The following is a 21,637-nucleotide window of genomic DNA, read 5'->3' as shown; positions in this document are numbered from 1 at the left end:
ATTTTTATCGTTTCAAGTCTCATATTTAGGTCTTTCATCCATTTGGAATTTATTTTTGTCTGTGGTGTAAGAAAGTAGTCAAGTTTCACTCTTTTGAATATAGCTGTCCAGTTTTCCCAATACCATTTGTTGAATAGATTTTTTTCCCATTGCATGTTCTTGCTTCCTTTGTCAAAGACCAATTGACCATATAGATGAGGATTTATTTCTAGGTTCCTTATTCAGTTTCACTGATCTATGTGTCTACTTTTGTGCTAATACCATACTACATCTTTGTAATATAACTTATAACTGGAGTTGTGATGCCTCCAGCTTTGTTATTCTTTTTCAAGATTGCCTTAGCTATTCAGGGTCTTTTTGTGGTTCCATGCAAATTTTACAATTGTTTTTTCTAGTCTATGAAAAATACTGTTGGTATTTTGATAAGGATTGCATTAAATGTGTAGATTGTTTTGGGTAGTATAGACATTTTAACAATATTTTTTCTTCCAATCCATGAGCATGGAATGTCTTTCCATTTCTTAGTGTCATCTTCAGTTTCTTTCATTAGTGTTTTATAGTTTTCAGAGTACAGGTCTTTTACCTCTTTGGTTAGGTTTATTCCTAAGTATCTTATTATTTTTGGTGCAATTGTAAATGGGAGTGTTTTCTTATTTTTTCTATCTGCTGCTTCATTATTAGTGTATTTTCTATACATTGACTTTGTATCTTGAATTTTTCTGTATTCGTTTATCAGTTCTTGCACGTTTTTTTTGTGGAATCTTTCAGGTTTTCTATATAGAGTATCATATCATCTGCCATTAGTGAGAGTTCTACTTCTATCTTACTGATTTGGATGTCCTTTATTTCTTTTTGTTGCCTGATTGCTGATGCTAAGACTTCCAGTACTATGTTGAATAAAAGTGGTGAGAATGGACATTCTTGGGTTGTTCCTGACCTTAGGGGAAAAGGTTTCAGTTTTTCCCCATTAAGGATGATATTAGCTGTGGGTTTTTCATATATGGCCTTTATTATGTTGAGGTATGTTCCCTCTAAACCTACTTTGTTTAGGGTTTTATCATGAATGGATGCTGTACTTTGTCAAGTGCTCTTTCTGCATCTATTGGAATGATCACATAGTTCTTGTCCTTTTTCTTATTGATGTGATGTATCACATAGATTGATTTGGGAATAATGAACCAAACTTGCAACCCAGGAGTAAATCCCACTTGATTGTGGTGAATGATTTTTTTAAATATATTGTTAGATTTGGTTTCCTATTTTATTTTGCTTAGGATTTTTGCATCTATGTTCATCAGGGATATTGGCCTGTAGTTCTCTTTCTTAGTGGTGACTTTATCTAGTTTTGGTATCAGGGTAATACTGACTTCATAGAATGAATTTGGAAGTTTTTCTTCATCTTCTATTTCTTTGAATAGTTTGAGAAGAATAGGTATGAAGTCTACTTTAAATGTTTGGTAGAATTTCCCCTGAAGCCATCTGATCCTGGACTACTGTTTGTTGGGGATTTTTTGGTTACTGATTCAGTTTTTTGCTGGTCATCAGTCTGTTCAAATTTTCTATTTCTTCCTTTTTCAGGTTTGGTAGTTTAAATGTTTCTAAGAATTTATCCATTTCTTCTAGGTTTCCAATGTTGACATGTAGTTTTCATAATATTGTCTGATTGTTTGTATTTCTGTAGTGTTGGGTGTTATTTCTCCTCTTTCACTTATGATTTTATTCATTTGAGTCTTTTCTGTTTTTTTCCTAAAAAATCTGGCCAGAGGTTTATCAATTTTATTGATTCTTTCAAAGAACCAACTCCTGCCATCATTGATTTCTTCTATTTTTTTGTTTTATATAATTTATTTCTGCTCTAATCTTTATTATTGCTTTCCTTCTGCTGGTCTCATTTATTGTTCTTTTTCTAGCTCCCTTAGGTGTATGGATAGGTTGTTCATTTGAGATGTTTCATGTTTCTTAAGGTAGCCTTGTATTGCTATAAACTTCCCTCTTATAACCACTTTTGCAGATGGTGGAGGAGTAGGGGACCCTATTTCAACCAGTCACCTGAATTGAGCTGCATATCTACCAGACCACTCTGAACACACACAAAATCAGGCTGAGATGTGAGAAGATAGATCTGGATCTCTACAAACAAAATATCCCCAGTGGCTGGTTTTGAGGTGATTCTGAGGGCAGATATCAGAAGATATCAGAAGATAAATGGAAGGGGGAGGAAGCTGCCATAAGCAGGGCAGAGACATGCCCCGACCTGGAAGCTGAGGGGCGCACAACCCAGGACACTGCAGTTTTTAGCAGCACAGACAGAAACGGAGATAGTGTGGCCTGGAGAGCTCACAAAAAAACAGATTGCAATCTCTCTGTTCCGAGGCAGAGGTTTGGAAACAGTCACTTCTGCTCTGACTCTTGGAAGAGAATCTGAAAGCCAGCAGGGAAAGTGGGGAGAGAACAAAAGCCCCAATAAACCGGTTTTCACTGAGCTCATCCACCCCACACACACAGGGAGTAGGGCAACTCTGACTAAACAGGGTTGCCTGAGTAAAAGCGCAGCAAGCGCCATCCTTCCCCCAGAAGACAGGCTGGAAGAACAAGAGGCCTACAACCCTAACATCCCTATAAAACTGGTGCATCTTGCGTAGATTGTAGTCAATAATTTGGAATCTGTACATTCCCTCAACCACCCCTCAACAGAATGACTAAGAGGAGGAACCCCCAAAATAGGAAAGACTCAGAGACTGTGACTTTGGCCACAGAACAAATGAATATAGATATAAGCAAGAAGTCCAAAATAAACTTCAGGGTAGCAATTATGAAGACAATAGCTAGAAAGAAGAAAATGATTAATGGCAACATAGAGTCTCTAAGGGCATAAATGAAAGCTGATCTGGTAGAACTTAAAAATGCTATTAAAGAGATCCAATATAATCTAGATACTCTAAAAGCTAGGGTAAACGAGGCAGAAGAACAAATTAGTGATCTAGAAGGCAAACTAATAGAAAAGAAGGAAAAAGAGGAGGCCTGGAACAAACAGCTTAAAATCTGTGAAAACAGAATTAGAGAAAGAAGTGACACCATGGGATGTTCCAATGTCAGAATTATTGGGATCCCGGAGGGGGGTAGAGAGAGAGAGAGGAATAGAATATATATTTGAGCAAATTGTAACTGAGAACTTCCTTAACCTGGAAAATGAAACAAACATTCGTGTCCTAGAGGCAGAGAGGACTCTTCCCAAGATCAAGGAAAACAGACCAATGCACTGGCATGTAATAGTAAAACTCACAAATCTTAGAACCAAGGAAACAATCTTAAGGGCAGTTTGGGAGGAAGAGATTCCTTACGTACAGAGGGAGGCACATCAGAATAATGTCAGGCCTAGCCACAGAGACGTGGCAAGCCAGAAAGGCCTGGCAAGACATATTCAGGGTACTAAACCAGAAGAACATGCAGCCAAGAATACTTTATCTGGCAAGGTTGTCATTTAGAATGGATAGAGGGATGTAGAGCTTCCAAGACCATCAGAAACTGAAAGAATACATGATCACTAAACCAGCCATGCAAGAAATATTAAGGGGGGGTTCTACAAAGGGAGAAAGACTGCAAGAGTGATATAGAATAGAAATTTACAGAGACAATCTATAGAAACAAAGACTTCACAGGCAACATGGTGACAATAAATTCATATATTTCAATAATCACTCTCAATGTGAATGGTCTAAATGCTCCCATACAATGGCACAGGGGTGAAGATTGGATAAAAAGACAGGACCCAACCATATGCAGTCTACAATTGACTCATTTTGAACCTAAAGATACATCCAGACTGAAAGTGAAGGGATGAAGATCCATCTTCTTTGCCAACAAACCTCAGAAGAAAGCTGGGGTAGCAATTCTCATATCAGGCAAATTAGATTTTAAGCTAACGACTGTAGTAAGAGATATAGTAAGAGATATAGGAAGACATCATATCATTCTTAAAGGGTCTATCCAACAAGAAGATCTAACAATTGTAAAGATATACACCCCCAACATGGGAGCAGCCATCTACATAAGCCAACTGTTAACCAAAATAAAGAGTCATATTGGTAACAATACGTTAATTGGAGGAGACCTCAATACTCCACTCTCAGCAATGAACAGATCATCTCAGCAGAAAATCAACAAGGAAACAAGAGCTTTGAATGATACATTGGACCAGATGGACCTCATAGATATTTACAGAACATTCCACCCTAAAACAACAGAATACTCATTCTTCTCGAGCACACATGGAACTTTCTCCAGAATAGACCACATACTGGGTCACAAATCAGGTCTCAACCAATACCAAAAGACTGAGATTATTCCCTGCATATTCTCAGACCACAATGCTCTAAAAGTGGAACTCAATCACAAGAAAAAATTTGGCAGAAATTCAAACACTTGGAAGCTAAAGACCATTCTGCTTAAGAATGTTTGGGTCAACCAAGAAATCAAAGAAGTACTTAAACAATTCATGGAAACCACTAAGAAAGAAAACACATCAATCCAAAACCTATGGGATACTGCAAAAGCAGTCCTAAGGGGGAAATATATAGCCATCCAAGCCTCACTCAAAAAAATAGAAAAATCCCGATTTCACCAACAAAATTTACACCTTAAAGAACTGGAGAGAAAACAAATGATGCCTAAGCCACTCGTTAGAAGGGAAATAATTAAGATTAGAGCACAGATCAATGAATTAGACATCAGAAATACAGTAGAGCAGATCAACAAAACTAGAAACTTGTTCTTTGAAAGAATTAATAAGATCGATAAACCACGGCCAGACTTATACAAAAGAAAAGAGAAAAGGCCCAAATTAATAAAATTATGAATGAAAAGGAAGAGATCATGACTAACACCAAGGAAATAGAAAAAAATTATTATAATTAATATCAACAACTATATGCCAATAAATTAAACAACTGGAAGAAATGGATGCCTTCCTGGAAACCTATGGACTGCCAGGACTGAAACAGGAAGAAATTGGCAACCTGAATATGCCAATAACCAGTAATGAGACTGAAGCAGTGATCACAAACTTCCCAAAAACTCCCCTTCCCAGAGGAATTCTACCAAACATTCAGAGAAGAAATAAGACCTATTCTCCTGAAGCTGTTTCAAAAAATAGAAACAGAAGGAAAGCTTCCAGACTCATACTATGAGGCCAGCATTACCTTAATCCCCAAACCAGCCAAAGACCCCATCAAAAAGGAGAATTTTAGACCAATATCCCTGATGAATATTGATTCCAAAATTCTCAACAAAATCCTAGTTAATAGGATCCAACAATACTTTAAAAGGATCATCCACCACGACCAACTGGGATTTATCCCTGGGATGCAAGGTTATTTCAACATTCACAAATCAATCAGTGTGATAGAACACATTAATAAGAGGAGAGAGAAGAACATATGGTCCTCTCAATTGATGCAGAAAAAGCATTTGACAAAATACAGCATTCTTTCTTAATTAAAACTCTTCAGAGTAGAGGGATAGAGGGAACATTCCTCAAGTTCATAAAATCCATCTATGAAAAACCCACAGTGAATATCATCCTCAATGGGGAAAAGCTGAGAGCCTTTCCCTTAAGATCAGGAACACAACAAGGATGCCCACTCTCACCACTGTTGTTCAACATAGTACTAGAAGTCCTAGCAACAGCAACTAGACAACAAAAAGAAATAAAATGTATTCAAATTGGCAAAGAAATCAAACTCTCTTCACAGATGACATGATACTTTATGTGGAAAACCCAAAAGACTCCACCCCCAAATTACTAGAGCTCATAAAGCAATTCAGTAATGTGGCAGGATACAAAATCAATGCACAGAAATCAGCTGCTTTCTTATACACTAACAATGTAACTGTAGAAAGAGAAATTAGAGAATGGATTCCATTTACAATAGCACCAAAAACCATAAGATACCTCGGAATAAACCTAACCAAAGAGGTAAAGCATCTATCCTCTAGGAACTACAGAACACACATGAAAGAAATTGAAGAGGACACAAAAGGATGGAAAAACATTCCATGTTCATAGATCAGAAGAATAAACATTGTTAAAATGTCTATGCTACCCAGGGGCACCTGGGTGGCTCAGTCAGTTAAGCATCTGCCTTTGGCTCAGGTCATGATCCCAGGGTCCTGGGATTGAGCCCCGCATCGGGCTCCCTGCTCGGCGGGAAGCCTGCTTCTCCCTCTCCCACTCCCCCTGCTTGTGTTCCCTCTCTCACTCCCTCTCTCACTGTCTCTCTCTCTGTCGAATAAATAGATAAATAAATAAAATCTTAAAAAAAAATGTCTATGCTACCCAGAGCAATCTATACCTTCAATGCCATCCTGATCAAAATTCCAATGACATTTTTCAAAGTGCTGGAACAAACAATCCTAAAATTTGTATGGAATCAGAAAAGACCCTGAGTTACCAAGAAAATGTTGAAAAAGGAAAACAAAGCTGGGGGCATCACGTTGCCTGATTTCAAGCTATGTTGCAAATCCATGATCAGCAAGACAGAATGGTACTGGCACAAAAAACAGACTTATAGACCAATGGAACAGAATAGAGAGCCCAGATATGGACCCTCAACTCTATGGTCAAATAATCTTCGACAAAGCAGTAAAAAATATCCAATGGAAAAATATAGTCTTTTCAATAATTGGTGCTGGGAAAATAGGAAAGCTATATACAGAAGAATGAAACTCAACCATTTTCTAACACCATAAGCAAAAATAAGCTCAAAATGGATGAAAGACCTCAATGTGAGACAGGAATCCATCAAAATCCTAGAGGAGAACATAGGCAGTAACCTCTTTGACATCAGCCACAGCAACTTTTTTCAAGATACATCTCCAAAGACAAGTGAAACAAAAGCGAAAATGAACTTTTGGGACTTCATCAAGATAAAAAGCTTCTGCACAGCAAAGGAAACAGTCAACAGAACAAAGAAGCAACCCACATAATGGGAGAAGATATTTGCTAATGACACTACAGACAAAGGGCTGATATCCAAAATCTGTAAAGAACTTTTCAAACTCAACACCCAAAAAACAAATAATCAAGTCAAAAAATCGGCAGAAGACACGAACAGACACTTCTTTAAAGAAAACATACAAATGGCTAACAGACATAAGAAAAAATGTTCATCATCATTAACCATCAGGGAAACTCAAATCAAAACCACAGTGAGGTACCACCTTACACCAGTTAGAATGACAAAAATTGACATGGCAAGAAACAAATGTTGGAGAGGTTGTGGAGGAAGGGGAACCCTCTTAGAGTGTTGGGCTGAATGTATGTTGGTACAGGCAATTTGCAAAACAGTGTGGAGGTGCCTCAAAAATTTAAAAATACAGCTACCCTATGACCCAGCAATTGCACTACTGGGTATTTACCCCAAAGACAAAGATGTAGTGAAAAGAAGGGCCATATGCACCCCAATGTTCATAGCAGCAATGTCTGCAATAGCCAAACTGTGGAAAGAGCCGAGATGCCCTTCAACAGAGGAATGGATAAAGAAGATGTGATCCATATATACAATGGAATATTACTCAGTCATCAGAAAGGATGAATACCCAACTTACAACAACATGGTTGGGACTGGAGGAGATTATGTTAAGTAAAGTAAGTCAAGCAGAGAAACTCAATTATTATATGGTTTCACTTATTTGTGGAATATAAGGAATAGCATGAAGAACATTAGGAGAAGGAAGGGAAAAATGAAGGGGGGGATCGGAGGGGAGACGAACCATGAGAGACTATGGACTCCTAGAAACAAACTGAGGGGTTTAGAGGGAAAGGGGGTGAGGTTTGGGTTAGCACGATGGTGGGTATTAAGGAGGGCATGTATTGCATGGAGCACTGGGTATTATTCGTAAACAATGAATCAAGAAACACTACCTCAAAAAGTAATGATGTACTGTATGGTGACTAACATAACATAATAAAAGAAAGAACAACTCCTAAAAAAATAATTAAATGAAAGAACTACTTTTGCTGCATCTGAAAGGTTTTAGACCATTGTGTTTTCATTTTAAGTTGTTTCCATGTACTTTCTGATTTCTTCTTTCGTGTCCTTCTTGACTATTCATTATTAGCACGTTATTCAACCTCCATGTATTTGTGATCTTTCCAAATTTTTTTGTGGTTGACTTTTATTTTCCTAGCATTGCGGACTAAAAAGATATGTAGTATGACTACAATCTTCTTGAATTTATTGTGACTGGTTTTGTGGCCTAATATATGACCTATTCTGGGGAATGTTCCATGTGCCCTTGAGAAGAATGTTTATTCTGTTGTATTAAGATGGAATGTTCTGAATATATCTATCAAGTCCATGTGGTCCAATGTGACATTCAAAGCCATTGTTTCCTTATTGATATTCTCTTTAGATGATTTCTTCTTTGATATAAGTGGGGTGTTAAAGCATCCTACTATTTTTTCTATTATTTTCAATTAGTTCCTTTATGTTTGTTTTTAACTTTTATGTATTTGGATGCTCCTATGTTGTGTGCATAAATATTTACAATTATACTTCCTGTTGGATTGTCCCCTTTATGATTATATGGTGCCCTAATCTGTCTCTTGTTACAGCCTTTTTTTTAAAGCCAATTTTGTCCAATACAAGTATTGCTACTCTGGTTTTCTTTGATATCCTTAGCATGATACATGCTTCTTTGCCTCCTCACTTTCAATCTACAGGTGTCTTTAGGTCTAAAATGAGTCTCTTGTAGGCCACATATAGATGATTCTTTTTTATTTTAATCCATTCTGTCACCCTGTGTGTTTTGATTAGAGTGTTTAGCCCATTTACATTCAAAGTCATTATTGAGAGATATGTATTTATTGTAATTTCATTATTTCTTTTGTGGTTCTTTCTGAAGATTTTCTCTGATCTCTTTCATGGTTTGCTATTTTTCTTTAGCGATATATTTGGATTTTTCCTCTTTAACTTTGCATATTTATTAGTGGTTTTTGATATATAGTTACTCTTAGTTTTGTATATAACCTCTTCTGCATATAGCAGTCTATAAGAAGTTGAAGGTCTAAGTTTGAACCCATTTTTTACTCCTCTTCTCCCCATGTTTTAGGTATATGTTATTATAGTTTACATCATTTTTTTGTGTTTCTTCTCTGACTTTTTGTAGAAATATTCATTTTTACTGCTTTTTTGTTTCCTAAGTTTTTACTGTCACTTTTGTTCTCTCTTTTCCACTCAAACTGTCTTTTTTAATATTTCTGGCAGGGTTGGTTTAATGACCATAAACACCTTTATTTTTTTGTTTGTCTGACAAATTCCTTATCTCTTCTTCTATTCTGATTGATAACCCTCCTGTTTAGAAGATTCTTGGCTGCAGATTTTTTCCATTCAGGATTTGAATAGATCATGACACTCCCTTCTGGCTTGGAATGTTTCTGCTGAAAAACCTGCTGCTTTATCAGTTTTCTCTTGTAAGTTACTGACTTTATTTTTGGCTTGCTGCTTTTAATTTTTTTTCTTTATCACTGTATTTTCCCAACTTAATTACAATATCTTGGCTTGTATCTGCTTTTGTTGATTTTGATGGGAGTTCTCTATGGCTTCTGAAGCTAGATATCTTTCTCTTTCCCCAGATGAGGTATGTTTTCAGCTATTATTTCTTCAAATAAATTTTCTCTCCTCTTTTCTTTCTTTTTTGGGGACTTCTATAATATGAAATTTATCACGTTTGATGGAGTCACTGTGTTCCATAAGTTTATTCTCATTTTGCATTGTTTTTCTGCTCTTTTGTTCAACTTGATAGCTTTCCATTACTGTGTCTTCCAGGTCATTAATTCATTTCTCTGCTGCCTCTGACCTACTGTTCATTCCATCAAGCATGTTTCTCATTTTGTTTATTCAGCTCTTTATCTCTGCTTTATATCTCTGTTATCCTTTAAAATAGGGTCTCACTCATGTGTTCTATTCTTTTCTCAAGTTCAGTTAAGTATCCTTATGATCATTGCTTTAAATTCTCTATTAGTCATGTTACTTCTGTTTTGCTTAGATCTCTGGCCATGGACTTGTCCTTTTCTTTCATTTGGGATACATTTCTATGTCTTCTAATTTTGTGTAAGTCTCTGTGCCTGATTTTTTGTGTTAGGAATGTCAGCTATGTCTCCTGTTCTTGAGTGTGATAGCCTTATAATTAAGAAGTCCTATAGTGTCCTGCCATGTAGTTTCCCTGTTTCCTAGGGTCTGGCTCTTACAGGAGTGTTTCTAGTATATTTTACACATGCTCTCTTATTTTGTCCTGGCTGCTTTATCCTTCAGGCCAGTCATCTACAAAGGCTCTCTTCACTTGTGGGCAGTGTTTGGTCCCTGGCCTGAGTGTGGCACATTTTAAGTTAAGTGTGCTCTCCTCAGATTGTGAAATGAGAACTTTAGCCACTGCTGCTGGAACCAAGGCTCTGCAGACCTGCATTGAGAGACACAATGTGAACAGGGGTTTTGGCCTGTCTTCTGATTGAGGGAGCATGCCATGCTGGGACTGAGGCAAGTGTGATTGGGAGGGGCAGTTCCATTGCAGTGTGGGGGGCATCAGTTGGTATAAACAAGGTAGATAGTAAATATGCTGAACTGCTTCTCACAGGTAGTTCTGTGCTTATGCTGAGGAGCAAGGGAATGAAATGTCACTGGCTACTTCCTTTGTAGAATGTTCCAACTTTCTGTCTAAAAAAAGATTCTTTTGCCATTTTAATATTGCAAAAATAAATGAAGGAAAAAAAAAGATGCCTCTGTCTCAAGAGAGCCTTGTTTTATATAATACAGAAAAATGAGATCCTGGTTATTTCTCAACAGTTCTTGAATTAAAGCAGCATGTGCCGTTCACCCTGAAAAGCCAGGTTCAGAAAACACTTCCTATAGTTTTAAATCTAATTAAAGGAGAAGGCTTTTGGAGGAATAGAATGAATATGAAAAACAGAGGCAAAATTAATAGATCTGTTCATTATCCAGCTTTTAGAGAGAAACTAGGGGAACTACCTGCACTAGTAGAGAAGTAAGTTTGGCCTTGGGCTTGGAAAAAGGATGACTAAGATAAAAGATGCTGCAGAGCACAAGTGGTATGAATTGATGTCAAGATGACTTATTTACCCTCTTTTCTGATTTATCATGGATTTCCTGTGTGATATGCTATATAAATCAGAAAAGCTAAAGTAAAATAGACACAGAATTTTATACCTGAAAAATCACACAAATGTCTAGCCTCATTACTGCACAATCAACACATATGTTCTTATACGAAGACAGTTTGTATTTAGTTTCTATTTGTATTACACTTGGAATACTGCTAGGTAGTTTTCTTCATTTTTTTTCTTTTTGGAACTGCATCTTTCTTCCTCAATTTGACTGCAAGGGTCATACCTGCAATTTCTTTGGTAGCCCTCACATATTCTATCTAGCATAACATTTTGTGCACTTACTAGAAGCTTGAGATGTGTTTGAGGACTACCTCAATACAACAGCGAGAGGCAGCTGTAAAATCTTTTGCATTTTGTTCAGCTGCCAAAATGTAGGTCCTAAGGCTAAATGGCATGTTTTGTATTAATAAAGTTGCAGCCTTGTCAGCCAGTACTTGAAATGAAAACTGTCTTTCCCCATAACAGGATTGTCAGGGACATTAATTTATGTTTTCCAATTGCCTCCTGATAGTAACTGAAGTATTGTAATTTCTGTCTGTACTAATGTTACAGAATTTATGGGGGCTTTTCACCTTACTATGTAGGTTCATAAAGTTATCCCATTTTAATAAAATGCTTCTTTAGACATAATGATAGAAAGTTATTTAGGGACTTTCTGATAACTACTTCATCCAAAAAAGGGCCCTATTGCTACAGAGCTGAAGGGCAAATCTAGAACTATGTGCAGGTCTTGAATAAAAGACCTTGATTATCTAATTTCAGAAGATTTTCATCATTGGCTCTGGTTGTATATAATTAGTATTGTTGTTCCATATAGCATATAAGATTGAAAATATGAGACAGATACCTTAAAGGGAAGAAAACCTTCTTTAAAAAAGGAAAGTTACTTTTCTAAAGATTTTATTTATTTATTTATTTGACAGAGGGAGATAGAGAGCACAAGCAGGGGAAGAAGCAGGTAGTGGGAGAAGCAGGCTCCCCACCAAGCAAGGAGCATGATGCAGGACATGATACCAGGAGCCTGGGATCATGACCTGAGCCAAAGGCAGATGCTTAACTGCCTGAGCCACCCAGGCGCCCCAAAAAAGGAAAGTTTTGCATTGATAATATTGTATAAATAAAAGTACATTGAAAAACTCTTTGAAAAGGGGTAATAAAACCTATTTCCTCAAATCATAAATACAGTTCCTTTCTGGAGATATATATATATAGATATATATATATATATATATATATATATATATATATACACATATATACACACACACACACATATTTCAAAGGTTTTTATTTATTTATTTTAGAAAGAGAGACTGTGTGTGCAAGAGCGGGGTGAGGAGTAGAGGGAGAAAGAGCAGGAGAAAATCTCAAGCAGACTCCCCACTGAGTGAGGAGTCCGACACAGGGCTCATCTCACGACCCTGAGATCGTGACCTGAGTGGAAACCAAGAATCAGATGCTTAACCAACTGAATCACCCAGGCACCCCTAATTTAAAAATATTTTAAATATTTTAGATACAAACTCAAAATTTAACTTAGGTAGTAAGAAAGAAGATCTAACAAGCATGTTATCCTGGGCCTGTACTTAGTAAAAACTGTTTTGGTGGAATTTTGATCCTGGAAATATTGCTCAGATAATTAAATACAGTATTAGGTAGAGAAATACATAATACATAATATTCTTAAGCAGATAAAGTTTTTCAAGACCCTATCATCAGTACCATCTGAACTCAGAATTGGTTAATCAGATGTAGGAATAAATTGGGATCCAAACAGTCTCTTCATGTCAAATTGCAAATCAGGGAAAATACATCAAAGTGTGAATCTATAACTTTAAAATCTTTAGGATGGCATTGGTTGTTTTTCCAGGTCAAAGTAAATTGCAAATCTATGAGAAATCTGTAAGACTACTGAATCCTAACTATCTGATTTTGAGCCTAAAGGTAGATATAGAATGAGTTGGCATTGTATTCTACACCTAATGAGCCTTTTGCCAAGGACTTTCCAATATTCTTAGTTTTCTTCATAAATACAATCAAAATAGACCATGAGTAAGGAAATAAAGTCATTGTACCTATGTCATAAATGTTCTATACTTCTCATATGGGAACTTCCACTATGACAATAAAAATAACAATAACCACACAGCAGCAGAAGCAACAGGAAAATAATGGCTCATACTTTTTAGGCACTTACTGTGTATTCAAGTTGCCATGCCAAGCAATTTGTGTGCATTCACTTCATAATTTCATGTGATACTCTTAAATGCTCTTTTGTATCCCATTTTCATGTAGTACCTTTAGATGCCCCATGGTGCATTATTATTATTATTATCCCAAAGGTGCAGATAAGAAAGTTCCTAGGCCTAAAACATTTAGCTATTAATAACAGAGCCAGAATATAAGATAGGGCCAGTTCAAATAGGTTTTTGGCTCAGTAGCCTATAAAGTACATAATTTTCTGAATTTTGTTGGATGGAAGAGTCTTTGGTAACTCCATTCAATGGCATCATGATTATTATCCCACCTGCCTTTTTTTTTAAGATTTTATTTATTTATTTGACAGAGAGAGTATTCAAATCTCTACAGACTGTTTATTATTATTATATTATTATCCTGTATATAGTTGAATTTTGCAAAGTGTTCATAAGTTTCCTTCTTGCAGAGAGTTTAAGGAAATGAGCAGTCAAGAAGAAAGCTCTGCTGCGGGGCGCCTGGGTGGCTCAGTTGGTTAAGCGACTGCCTTCAGCTCAGGTCATGATCTCAGGGTCCTGGGATTGAGCCCCGCATCAGGCTCCCTGCTCGGCGGGAAGCCTGCTTCTCCCTCTGACCCTTTCCCTGCTTGTGTTCCCTCTCTCGCTGTCTCTCTCTCTCTGTCAAATAAATAAATAAAATCTTTAAAAAAAAAAAAAAAGAAGAAGAAAGCTCTGCTAATTAGCTTGGAGCCTGTCTGTCTGATGGGGGCCATCAGCAAAGAAAATGAGAAGCAATCAATGAAAGAACTTCTGTCTCAACAACACACAGAAAGTAAGTGGCAAGATTAAAAAAAAACTAAACCTAACAACCAAGACTCAAAAACCTCTATGCAGTTCAATGAAATATAGATTCAGAATTCTACATAAATCATGAATGTTTGCAGAACCATTAACTATAAGTCTCTATATATATGACAGTATTATTATATAAATATGCATATATATTTATAGATGCATGAAAATGATAGATAAGTAGATGATAGAGAGATAGATAGATAGATAGATGATAGATAGATTTACATTTAAACTAATCACATTGATCAAAAGAAAAAGAGAGTTTGAAAGATCCAGTTAGCAAAGAGCCAAAGAAAATGAACACGAATTTCTCTTGCTCTATCAGTGCTGTTAGAAAGCAATACATAAGGATAAAACTCCATTTGAAAGCAGGATAGCTCATAGAACATCAGGCAAACATGCACCTATATACTTTAATGATGGTAATCCAATGTTAATAAATTTATACTTAAATTCACATCAATTGCTTTATGGTTTAAAAAGTGTACTCAAGAAAACTATAAGACAAATTCAGTACACCACGACAGGGGAAAATTAAACCTCACTATTTTAAAACAAATATAAAACATAAGATCTAAGACTGAAAAAAAATGGAAAATAAGATTCTGAACGCAAAAAAGGAAAATGAATAAATTATACAAGAAAAACAAAGCTGAATTATTTTGGTAATATTAAATATCTTTGAGATTTTTAATTAATAGTTTGGTTAATACAAATGAATGGCATAAGACTATATTGAATCCATCGCATTCTGGGAAATAACAAGTAAGAGAGAGTAAGAGTGATGTTTAACCAAAAGAACCAAGGGATGCTTTTTCTAGTTCTGAGGAACTCTCTGCTTCACTGAACGTAAGATTGTGAATGAGTTAGGAGCTACAACTCATTGAAAAATGATGCAAGTCGCATTTTAAGAATATGTATACTTCAAAGGCTGGCTGTTTTTATTCATACAGAATATTGCATCTTGATTTAGGTAATAAATGATAAAGAGTGAAGGAAACTACAAGCTCTTCAACTCAGAGACAAAAGCTTATATGCTGTGATTTATTTTTCTGATCCTTTACTCATCCAAGTTCACAATTACTTTTCCTCTCCATCCCTTTCTAAACTTCCACACCCCACTTTATAAACCTCCTCTTAATACTTTACCTGTCAGGATTGCTGCTGAATTGTGGTGATTTCATTGATTTTTGCTCACCATTCATTTATTCAACAAATATTTATTTAGCACAATCCATGTATAAAATATAGTATTGAATGGAGCACTGGGTGTTATACACAAACAATGAATCATGGAACACTACATCAAAAACTAATGGTGTAATGTATGGTGATTAACATAACATAATAAAATAAAATTAAAAAAAATATATAGTGCTTGAACTGGAGATATAATGATGAACAAAAGTAGGCAACATTCTTTACCCTCATGGAGCTGACCCTCTGTTTGGAAATAAAAGTATTAATTTTTAAAAATTTAAAAATACATATCAAATGTGGGTGTTCATAAATGTTCCTTCTCCAGGTATAAGTAAAGAAAAAAAAACATTAAATATATTGTATCAAGAGAAAAGCAATCAGAATGAATTAAGAACCAAACTCTCCACACTCACAAGGGATTGTATACCATCCAGTAAATTATATGTTGGCAGCATGCTGACTGCAGAACTGCCCATATTATGGGGAAAAGAGATAATGGGACCAACATGTTTAAGTAGAATTGCATGATTATAAAATAAATTCTGTTGGTTTAAAAACCAATAAAATTCTAAGAATTTATAGGTAGTAGATGTGAGAGGATCATAGAGTTTAATTAGAGTTGGTTGGACAGAATATATGGATTCATCTCCTCCCCTAAATTGTGGGGGAAATAAAGAATAAAGCTCTTTATTAGATATTATTTATATTAATCACCACTGCTCTATAAACTCAGATTATAAAATATTCCATAGAGTAAAAGTGCCACATACTATTAAAGTATATAACAGTGGGAACAAAGCTAATCTGAGAATCCAGGAAGGCTTCTCTGAGGAAGGGATTTTAAACTGAAAGATGAAGGATGACTAGAAATCACACAAGTAGATGTAAAGATCTGTGAAGGGATGCATTCTAAGCATAAAGGATGGCATGCATAAAGGGCTGGTGTTAAGACAAATGAAGGATTGTAATCAAAAATTCAAAAGAATAACAAAAACAGGGCATGTAATATCTCATGGGCACCATATTAAAAATTAAGTTTGTTACACTAAGAACTATTGCAAAATACAATCTACTCATGAATAATAAGTAGACATTTGAAATAATTTGAATATGTCTGCAGAATAGGTCAGCTTCCAAATATTTGTAAAGACTCCTGTGCTGACAGAATTCTAGTGGTCCATAAAATTTGTCATGGACTTTTTGGCTTTATCATCATGTACCCATCACTGTGCAAAGCAATATAATGATGTGTATCAAACAAATTGCATAATACTTAAGAGATTGTTTCAGGTTAACATAGTAATGAAAGCCTCATAGAATAGGTAGAGTTTGAAATTTGGTTTCAAAGGAGCATATAATTCTGACAAGCATCGTAGGGACAGTGGTTGACAGGTTGAGGGAGAATTTTTTCTTTGGGGATAACAAAATGATAAAAATTATAGAAATGAAAAAATGAGGGGCATGTTTTGAGCCCTGTAAGATTGACAATTTGACATCTTTGAGATGAATTATAGGCCTACAGGGAGGTCATAAGATCCTGGGCTAGAATAGTGACAGTGAGGATAGTATAACATGAGGATTCAGAAAAAACACTCAGTGAAAAATCTGTAGGACTTTTCAGCTAATTTCATATCGAGAATCAGGGAGAAAGAGAAAAGGAAAAGTTTACTTTGTAGTTGAGTAATTAGGAAGATAAATACCCAATAAGAAATATTCTTGGCTTTGTTACTTTTTTTTTGTTATTTATTATTTATTTGAGTTAGAGAGAGAGGGAGAAAGCACAAGCGGGGGAACAGCAGAGGCAAAGGGAGAAGCAGACTCCCTGCTGAGTGGGGAGCCTGATGCGGGACTCGATCCCAGGACTCTGGAATCATGACTTGAGCTGAAGGCAGATGCTTAACTGACTAAGCCACCAAGGCACCTGTTGTTGGTTTTGTTATAGTTAGTCTTCATGTAGTCCTCATTTTCATGCACTTTATAATAGCACCCTAAAATGCCTCTTTTTTTAGCGGTGCCTGGGTGGTTCAGTCGTTAAGCATCTGCCTTCGGCTCAGGTCATGATCCCAGGGTCCTGGGATCGAGCCCCGCATCGGGCTCCCTGCTCCGCGGGAAGCCTGCTTCTCCCTCTCCCACTCCCCCTGCTTGTGTTCCCTCTCTCGCTGTGTCTCTCTCTGTCAAATAAATAAAATCTTTAAAAAATAAAATAAAATAAAATGCCTCTTTTTTTGTTTAATTTGGACTTTTGTATAACAGTTGAAAAATAATAATTATGAATTATTGCATGTTGGTACTATTTGCCAGCCAGTAATTTAGTTTCAGTAGCATCTTCATCTATGTCTGTAGAGGAGCACCTTGTTGGTACAAGTGTTGAATATTTGGGTACATTTTAATTTCATTTTATGACAAATGAAAGAGAAGTTGAAAAAAAGAGAAAGTTCTGATACTTGTAATTGAAACATAGGTCTCAAATGAATCCAAACAAGATGAAGATAAAAATCAGGTGGAATGAAATCTTTCTAGGCTTGCTGGATTTAAATTTGCATCAAATTGTGAAAGGAAAACTGTTTAAAACTACAACATGGCAAAATATATAATTAAATATGTATCTAAATAAGAATTGTATTTCAAGATTTAAATTTATTCTCTTTAAGAACAGAAGCCCTTACATAGTACAAAATTCTATTTTTGGCTTGTGACATATTTGGCTTGGTATGTTTTCTGAAGTGTGCATTAAGTAATGGACCAACTGTAGGAAATTCAGAAGGTAAATCAATTTTTTGTAATATGAGAAATTTATTTTAGAAACTTAGAGTTTGAGGTGATGGTGGACATTAATGTGAAAAATAGTAAACAGGTACAAATGTAGGACTAAAGCTCAGATTGGAATTAAATGCTTGGGAATTATATAGTCAGAGTTATACTGATAGTATACAGATAGTAATATCATGAGAATGGAAATCAAATGACTAATTGGATAAGAAATCCAGGAATATTGTATAGACTTTGCACTTTCAATACTTACATAAATAAAAGAGGCAGGGTTTTGGATCTCTGAATGGCTGACAACTGGAACTAAGCTCTCTGCAAAAAAACTAGGAGTCACATTTCTGTAAAATAGGCATTAAAATATCTCCATTGGCCTAGAGACTTAGTAAGAAAGTTGGCCATCTTGAAAGTATTATGAAAAAAAGAGTCATCTGCAAGGAATCAGAACCCTAAGCAAGTGCTAGATGCAGAAAAAATGTACAATTCATACTTTACAAGGATAATGAAAATTTCCATCTAGTAAGTTATTATAAAAGTAGCCTTGAAAACATTGAGACCTATAGATGCTCAATAGAAGTAAATATGAAACTGCTTAAAGTAAGTCTGCACAATCCATGTCATAGAAGAATCCCTTAAGAATCAATTACTCTCTGGGGCACCTGGTGGTGGCTCAGTCTGTTAAGTGTCTGCCTCCGGCTCAGGTCATGAGGAGTCCTGGAATTGAGCCCTACGTAGGGCTCCCCGCTCAGCAGGGAGTCTGCTTCTCCCACTCTTCTGCTGCTCCCCCTGCTTATACTCTCTCTCTCTGTCAAATAAATAAATAAAATATTTTTAAAAATAAACAATTATTCTGAAGATGAGATTATGGTCAAAATTGCATACCACAAAAGGAAGCAAACCACCATGATAGAGTAAGCAAATAAAATAAGAAGTAACACATTGTGAACTATATAGATAATAGAAAAATTGAAAGAGTATTTAAAGTATTTTTAAGATAATCAAGAGTTTAAGGAAAGAATAGATACCATAAAGGCAAGATCAGGACACCATAGCAAAAATGACAAATAATCAATTAGAAATTATTGAAATAAAAATGCAGGCATTTGAATAAAGAACTTGAGGGAAAGAAAAACATAAATTAAAAAGGACTTAGTGAAATAGAATATAATCTGAGGAATTTAGTTGGATTGCAGCATATAGTATTAAAGAAATAGAAGATATGAAAGAGAAATCCAAGCAATGTGGAGGAAAATATAGAAGATACAATCAAGTAATATCTAATCAGAGTTCCAGAAGGAGAAAATTAAAGAGATAAGAAAGACATACTGTCAGCCCTTCAGGTCTCAACGAGGCCCGGTGATGCTCCAGAGTGAGAGACAAGCCAACTTGGGAGCAGATTGAATCCAACTTTATTCAACATTACTACAAGTTATTTGATAAGGACAGAACCCAACTAATTTATATTGACACATTAGCTTTAAGTGGGAAGGACAGCAGTCCAGGCTTCCATTCCAGAAAATCCAGCACAGCATTACAGTTCAGGACCATCATCCCACACCAGATAGCTGTGTCATCAGCATGGCTGTGGGTCAGCTCAAAGCTGCTGAAAACCCCATCATGGGGTTCCACTAGATGTTCCTATTAAAGAACATCAACAATGCTTGGGTTTGCACCAATGACATGCTCAGGCTTGCCCTGCACAACTTTGGCTGACCTCCCCCCAGCTAGGAGCTCAAGCTGTTTCTTCCTCCCTCCTCTTCTCAATACTATTCACACTCCTGCAGATGCTCCAAATATACACAACTGAGCAGGGCTTCGGTGGGAGCAGGCACAGTGCACTGCTGCTACCAAGGTATTGTGCATGCTGTTTGAATGCTAAGCTAGTTCCATCTGAGAGGAGAAGATTGTGTTGTACCAGGGGGTGGGAGGATGGGTTAGCCTGGTGATGGGTATTAAAGAGGGCATGTTCTGCATGGAGCACTGGGTGTTATACGCAAACAATGAATCATGGAACACTACATCAAAAACAAATGATGTAATGTATGGTGATTAACATAACATAAAAAAAAAAAGATTGTGTTGTACCAGCACATGCCTTGGAAAGACTTAAGTAATGCAAAAGAATTTAAATAAAAAATTGAAAAAAATAACTATGACAAGAAACCCATTCACTGGCCTTTTGGACAGGCAGCCTGTCAACAACTATATAGACATTAAATGAACACATACGTTCTAACCTTCCAAGTGCCTACTCTCTATTCACTCAGTTCCCTGATGTCACCCTTAGAATACAAGTAGACAACATACAGAAAGAACATGCTTTACTGCAGGTAGGGACACAAGATAACATTTTATTGCCCTTGCCAAAAGATCTATCTACAGGGGAACATATAATTAGATGGCCCTGGAAATGGCAAACAATTCCACAGTGTATTAGGTTTTCACCCTGTGGGAAATAGGTACAGAACAGGACCTAACCATCACCCCATTTCTTCACCCCACTCCACCAAAAACAATGAAGGGATACAACCCCAGCACCTCTAATAAAAATTGACAATATCCTAACTGCCTTATGGAGCATTGTAATACACCCACTATCCTTTTTGGGTTTGCCCCAACATGTAACATAGTGGAGGCAAACAATTTGGTACTGTAAACCTGGACCTTAATCTCAGCTGGGGATGGTGGTATCCCAGAAAAACATCACCACCTGCATTCTATTCAACAATCATGGCCTACCTTTTTTTGGTGCCTACTCAACATCTTATTTTTTGTCCTTAGATTCTGCATGGGAAACTTGTTTGCCTCTTGGGTCCTGATTGTGGCTTCTATACAGAATAAGATCAACTCTTGGGTGTGTAGTGAACTCCCTGTATCAGCAAATTCAGGCCTCCCATGGTAAGTTCAAGCTACTGATCTTACCACTTGGAAATTCTTCTGCACTTGGTATAACACCACCATGCCCCTACCCTGACTGATGTGTGTTCCCTAGGTGTCTGGACACTGTACTCACCTACTGGGAAGACATGAAGAGGAAAATTTTCTAATTAATAAAGCAGCAAATAAATAAAACTCTGCAAAACAAACAAACAAACAAAAGAAGATGAGAAAGAGAAAATTTTCCAAAAATAATTGGCTGAGGATTTTCCAGAATTGAGGAAAGAAAAAAACTGCTTAGTCTTAAGGAATATACTAGGTACAGAACAAAATGCAAAATAACAAGCCTACATTTAGACTCATCAAGTGGTAAAAACAAGAAGTATCAAAGACAAAGAGAAAATCTTAATTTCTACCAGAGAGAAAAGATTAATTATCTACAATGGAATTATAAGACTTACATAAGACTTCTCATTAGCAACAATAAATATCAGAAGCAAATGAAAGAAAGTCTTCAAAGTTCTGACAGAACATAACTCTGGAATTAAAAGTATAAACTAAT

The 21,637-nt window shown here is 36.2% G+C and overlaps 1 pseudogene; it reads left to right on the top strand.

The window, feature by feature from the left end:
- Positions 1-4,955: 4,955 nt before the first annotated feature.
- Positions 4,956-19,911, top strand: LOC116647128 (annotated as a pseudogene).
- The last annotated feature ends 1,726 nt before the right edge of the window (positions 19,912-21,637 follow it).

Source organism: Phoca vitulina, unplaced genomic scaffold, assembly GCF_004348235.1.
Source record: "Phoca vitulina isolate PV1807 unplaced genomic scaffold, GSC_HSeal_1.0 scaffold39, whole genome shotgun sequence".
NCBI classification, from domain to species: Eukaryota; Metazoa; Chordata; class Mammalia; order Carnivora; family Phocidae; genus Phoca; species Phoca vitulina.
The sequence above is the reverse complement of the archived record's forward strand: the minus strand, read 5'-3'. Positions and strand labels throughout refer to the sequence as shown.